The 6,527-nt window shown below is 32.7% G+C and overlaps 1 pseudogene; it reads right to left on the bottom strand.

Moving 5' to 3' along the window:
* Positions 1-2,824: 2,824 nt before the first annotated feature.
* Positions 2,825-5,382, bottom strand: LOC146885496 (uncharacterized; annotated as a pseudogene).
* Positions 5,383-6,527: the final 1,145 nt, after the last annotated feature.

Below are 6,527 nucleotides of genomic sequence, written 5' to 3' on the forward strand. Positions count from 1 at the left end.
TTTGTAGTGGCGTGCTTCTCACATTTTTACCATTTCTTTCCTTTCCATTTTATGTTTTCTTCTTCCTTTAATTGTTCTTGGTTTTCTATGATTTATGTGCTTTCCATTTCCTTTTTGTTTTCAATCAATCCATTATCTTCTTCTCTTGAGCTTTGTGAAAGGAACCTTCACATCTAGATAGCTTGCTATCTTAATGTCCAGTGGGGATTTCACTTAGCTTTCTTAATCAACTCACACCATATTCAATAATATTAAAAAGGAATAAGATAATCCTTCCTCATTTCTCCTAGCAATAATAGCAGCACTCAATCACTCAAGATCCCACTTGATGAAAGTTATCGCTCTACCCACACTAGGTTTTTCAAATCCTTCCCACAAAGAGTTCTCAAGTTCTTAGACTTCTCTAACTTTTGTATTTGATAATGAAAGTCTACCACTCTATTTATAGAAGCCTATTTAGGAATTAGGTTAATAATATGAAAAGTTAAGTCACAACTGCCATAGATAATCAATTATCATAAGTGATAATAGATTATCACAAAAACTTTTATGAAAATATTTTTCTCGCTATGATAATTTATTATCAGCAGGTGATAATCGATTATCAGTAGTGATAATCGATTATCAGCAATGATAATCGATTATCACAAAGGCTTTTCTCAAAAATAAGTTTTAACTAAGATAATCAATTTGCACTAAGAATAATCGATTATTCTAGTGAGTTTTGCAAATAAATAAAATTCTCTTGGTGCTCTACTACTTGGGTTTTGCCTTTTGACTCTTGACATACTAATTTAACTATTTTAAATAACATACATATATTGCAAGACCTAAATAACTAAACCCCTAAGTCTTCAATGTATCTTTTGAATCCAAGCATTCTCTCAAATCTTCAACATTTTCCCATGCATCATCATCAAGTCTTCCATACTTCTTTATAAGTCATCATCATCATCAAAACTCCTTATTGAAGGAAGATGTCCATCTGCTTCCTTTTGTCAACATTCTGTAGTTGACTTCTGGTAATATATTCTGATTTTCGAAAGTCGACTTATGGTAATATATTTTGACTTCTAGAAGTTGACTTCCGATTATATATTTTGACTTCTGAAAGTCGACTTTCGGTTATATATTTTGTCTTCCAGAAGTCAACTTCCGATTATATATTTTGACTTCCGGAAGTCGACATCAGGAAGTAATTTTGAGGGTGTGATGTTCGTGGCTTTACTTAAATGGTCAAAGCATATTTTTGGGTTTTAAAACTTTTTTGGAGGGGTAGAAGAAATTTTGGAGGTGCAGGAAGAAAGACCCCTCTTTTACTTTTTCTTCTATTTTCTTCAACATCCAGAGGCCCTACTCTAATATGCCATTCAGTAACAAAGAGAGAAACATACTACACAACCAAGATATTACACATAAAACTTCTAAAAGTAGTTGAGGAATTAATTGTTTGGATGTCGACAACTAGGCTATTTATTCTTGCTTAAGATCCATATAAAAGGATTGGAAATATATAGCAATACTTTCTTTAATCTTATGCAGTCTTATTTTTATATATTTGGTCATTTTAACCTTTTGTGTTCATGCTCCCTCCCACATACCATTGCAGCATTAATCATTTTAACCTATTGTGTTCATGCTACCTACCACATATTATATTACTGATTTCACACAAATTATAGATTATGAAAACATGCAATGGTATAAATGGATGCAGCCACACTTTCACACAAATTATATGATTATCCAACAATAAATCTTAAATTGATTCAAATTTCAATAGAATTAAACTCCTCATCAAAACAAACACAAATTATATGATTTCATGCACAAATAAACACACTCAATTTAGATTATTTGAAAAGATTTGATACTTTCTCTCCTACAATAATAATGGACTAACAATCTTCTTTAATCCACATGCTCCAATCAAAATAACGAAACCCAAAATTGAGCAGCCTCAAACACAAAAAATAAACTAGAAAATTTACTCACAAACATAATGCTATCAATTAAAAGAAACAAGAACAAGTCAATCCACAAAATTTCATTACATTGATCCAAATATTTTACACTACAAGAAAGTTACGTATTAGCGAGGGAATAATCCCTAGGTAATCTCTCGTAAGAAAATAGCAAAGACACTACGCCATAGCTAAAATATAGGTAGCTAAGTAGCTAGAGAACCACTTTGTCGTTAATCCCTAGCTAATCCCTAGCAAACTAGTTGTAGCTATTCCCTAGCAAAGTTATTGTAGCTAATCCCTAGCAAATGGGTTGTAGCTAATCCTTAGACAATCCCTAGCAAAGTAGTTGTAACTAATCCCTAGCTAATCCGTAGCAAATGGGTTGTAGTTAATCCCTAGTTGATCCCTAGCAAATGGGTTATAGCTAATCCCTAGCAAACTAATTGTAGTTATTCCCTATCCAATCCCTGGCAAATAGGTTGTAGCTAATCCCTAGCTAATCCCTACCAAATTGGTTATAGTTATTCCCTAGCTAATCCTTAACAAACGTATCCCTAGCTTATCCCTAACTAAGCCCACGCTAATTGAACAATTTATCTCTAACTAATCCCTATCAAAATCATAGCGATTTACATAAGTCCAAAATATTCCATGCTTTTACTTGTACCTTATGAAATGCATTTTAACATAAATATAACATTAAGTAATAAAGCTTGCCAAACATTTTATATGAAACATGTCAAATGTTACCACATTCAAAATAATAAAAGTGATGAAAATAATGAAAGTAGTCTTCACAATTGTCAACATACATCACTAAAATACATGTTTAAAAACAAAATAAAACTTCGTCATCTTCATATTTTCTTCTTGCCATGTTTCTTAACAGACGATGATGAAGATATCTTTAATACATGAATTATTTGTGTCTTGAAAAACTCCATCCATGTTTGCATTTGTGTATGCATTTGTTGTTGTAAAATTTTTTGCATTTCTACTTGTTCTTGCATTTGTGCTTGTATTTGTGCTTGGAATTGTACTTCAAATTGTGCATGCATATCTGCTTGTGCTTTCAACTAAGCTTGCACCTGTTGTGCATGTGCCTCTATTTGTGGTTGTAACTCTATCTGTAGTTCTTTTGAGATTTAGTTTGTAAATGTAATTGTGTTTGCATCTGTTGTTGCATTTGAGACATTTGTGTAGTTATTGTAGTGATTTCTTTTGTTGGAGGTGCATGATTTGGATTTGTGGAAGGACCTACAACTGATGAAGATGAACCATTCACACTAATGATGGCAAGTTCCAAGCTATGATTAATACTGTGAATTCTACCATTCTTATTTTCACCTCCCATTTTCATCCATACTTCAGAATCAACTTTAGGATGCTTTGATACATCTTCTCAATATTTTTCTACCATAGCACTTTCAAATGATTCCTATATATAGTAAATAAATCATTTTGTAATATAAGATTAAATAAGTAAATAAATTATCTTACATGTATACTTACGATGAAAATTTTTGCTTTATTGGAGACATATTGGCTGTCTTTTCTGTTATGAACTTTGTTGTATAGTTCACCATAAGAAATAGACCCATTACACTCTGCATCCTATAAAATAATATGTAATTCTATAGAATGAATATTGTAACATCCCGTCAGGATATTATTGATTTTAAATAAAAGTAAAGAAATAATAAATATTTTCATTTAATAATACCTCATTTCCCAAAACGCGGGAAATTAAATTTTTTATTAACCTCCAAGGATAAAAGCAAAATCCATAGTTAATAAAATTGAACAACAAAAAAAAACCTCTCATAAGAGTTTACAAAATAGTCCAACTCGTAATAATACAAAAATATATAAAACTCCCAAGCTTTTCCCACGCTCCGAGACTAAGCCTCACCAGCACCACCTACATCAACATCATCTGCTCACGTGTACCGCGTACACGATCATCGCCACACACAAGCAGATAGGGTGAGCTTAACAATTAAAGCATATAAAATTTTATACATATATAAAACAAATCAATATAAAGAACACAATTATTCTAGAGGGCTTCCATTCTTTTAATTCTTACCACCTGGCCACAACCAGGTTATTTGTGTTCTACATCTTCTAGTGATTACCCCAAGGTGACTTGCTGCCATACCTATCGGCCACAACCGATAGAGCACGTGCGGGAAACCATGCTACAGATCACACACCGTAACGACAAGTGGAGTTCCCAATACGAACATAGTCCGTAACGTCCCAAGACTACCAAACTCGTCACCTATCTACTAAGGAGGGCAATCCATCTGAACCTATCCATATTAGTCACAACTAGCACACTCACACTGGTAACACTCGCCAACCCGAGCTCAACTCAAGGGTTCCTCGTGTTCATCCGCCATCTGGAGCTCAACTCGAGGGATGCCACTCCTAGCTTAACTCGAGGAATGCTACGTGCTTAACCCCTATCCCGAGCTCAACTCAAGGGATACGTTCCGAGCCTAACTCGCAGAACCCCCTTATTTCACATCTATCGCCTAGCGGCCTAACCCCACCGCCAGGCGCCACACTAGTATCACCACTTCTACTGGTTTTGCACCGTGCAGCCAAGTTCCATTACTTAGTCTGGCATCCTCCCATAACCTAATTGATAAATTCTCTAAATTAGGTATATATGTACGCTTAGACAGTAACCACCATCAGATACAATTAACCAAAAATTGTAATATCCTTTAATTCCCTTCTTTTGGTTCATTAACCTAGGTGGATTAAGCATTCTCATCAATATTTCATATATGATATCTGGAGTCACAGAATCGGGAACAGACCTTCTTCTACATGTTCAAATAATCATTTTACAAACCAAAAATTAGCAACATTGAATTCAATATTTGATTAGATGTACTTACGGTCTACTAACTTTTTGTACAGATATGACAAGTCTCCTATGAACTTCATTATGAGAATATACACTTGAAGGATCTTGAGTAGGTAGGTCATAAGATGTTGGATTGACATTTGATTGACCACCATCAAACACTGAGGTGGTAGGTGGTGATTGATTACCATCAATTGAAGTAGCACCTAAAAAAAACTCATTGAATCTATAATTGACAAAGCTAATTTATTGTGTTCTTTCTTTCTTTTCTTTTAATCTAAATAAAATGAATTGTCATTTGTTTTTCATGAAGATAAATGTTGTTAAATACATAACAAAATTTGATTCTTTTTACATATAAATGGTAGTTAGGTATTTGCTTAAATACATATAAAAATTTAGAGTGCTTTCAACAATTATACCTGGTGATTGCAAAATAGGATCTAGTTCTGAAGGACCAACATGACATTGAATAGGCTTAAGTTGACTTACAGTGTAACTACCTTGACCTCTACCTCTTCCTTGAATAGTCATTTCAGTTCCTATCATTGAAATATAATTATGACATTATTTATAGCTAAATAATTGATCCACCTAGCCTGAAAACTTATCTGACTTCTTATTGAATATATAAAATAAATTTGTATTGTCAACTTAATGATTAAATAAAATCACCATGAGTTCATTACCAACTTGAATTATTATGTCTATCTACACATTCATATGCATATGAGCAACCCTTTTAAGAAATGAGTAATGTTATATTACAAACTTAAGGAGCATAGCAGAGAACTATTTTCACGAGAAATTTTGCCAAATTTAGTAAATTGTTAACAAATTCGATGTACTGTAACCACCGCAGTTCAAGGTTCAATGATTTAATAAAATAGCATGTTATATATTTATCAAATAGTAGGTTGCTAGAAAATTTGGATACCTGCTATAAGATACGCATGTTGTGGGGACCATCATACCAAACAAAAATATATAAATTAGATGATAGATGGAAATGCATGTTGAATCCCTTTAACATAGCTAGAAATAATTAAAACATTTACAAATCCATACCTAATCTAATGTCTTCAGCTTTAGGGTAAGTTGGTTCGTGACAGTATGGGTATTTGTTTCATTATTCATTGTTTCATTCATTGTTTTTTTGTCTTTGTTGCCTCTTTTACTGTCACTATTTTTTATTCACATTTATGTTCACTTATACCATTTAAAGTAATGATATTCCAATACTTACTAAACCAGTTATACTTGCCCAAAACCCATTACAACTAAACACCTTGTTTATATAACCCGTACCAATTATTTTTGCAACCCATGTTCAGTTAGAATTGAACTGGCAAAGAAATTATTTGAGATTATGCATTGGTTCAATATTTGAATATTGCTATTTGTTTAGTAGGAGAAACCAAACAAACTCAATTTTGTTGCCTCTAATATCAACCCAACCCCACTTAAATTTTGCGCTTTAGGTTAAAATTGTATTAATATGTATTTTTGATAATTCAATTATTTAATTTTGTGTTTATTTGTTGCTTTATTGCAGAAGCAAAGGAGAAAGTCCCTTTTTGTTACTTCCTTCTCGCTCTAGTGTCTCACAAATGAAGATGTATGTTTCCCTAGTGTTGTTTGTTTTCAAATTAATACACTATTTTCAATTGAACCTTTTC

Source organism: Vigna unguiculata, chromosome 6, assembly GCF_037176805.1.
Source record: "Vigna unguiculata cultivar grain cowpea cultivar isolate G323 ecotype 2 chromosome 6, ASM3717680v1, whole genome shotgun sequence".
Taxonomy (NCBI): domain Eukaryota; kingdom Viridiplantae; phylum Streptophyta; class Magnoliopsida; order Fabales; family Fabaceae; genus Vigna; species Vigna unguiculata.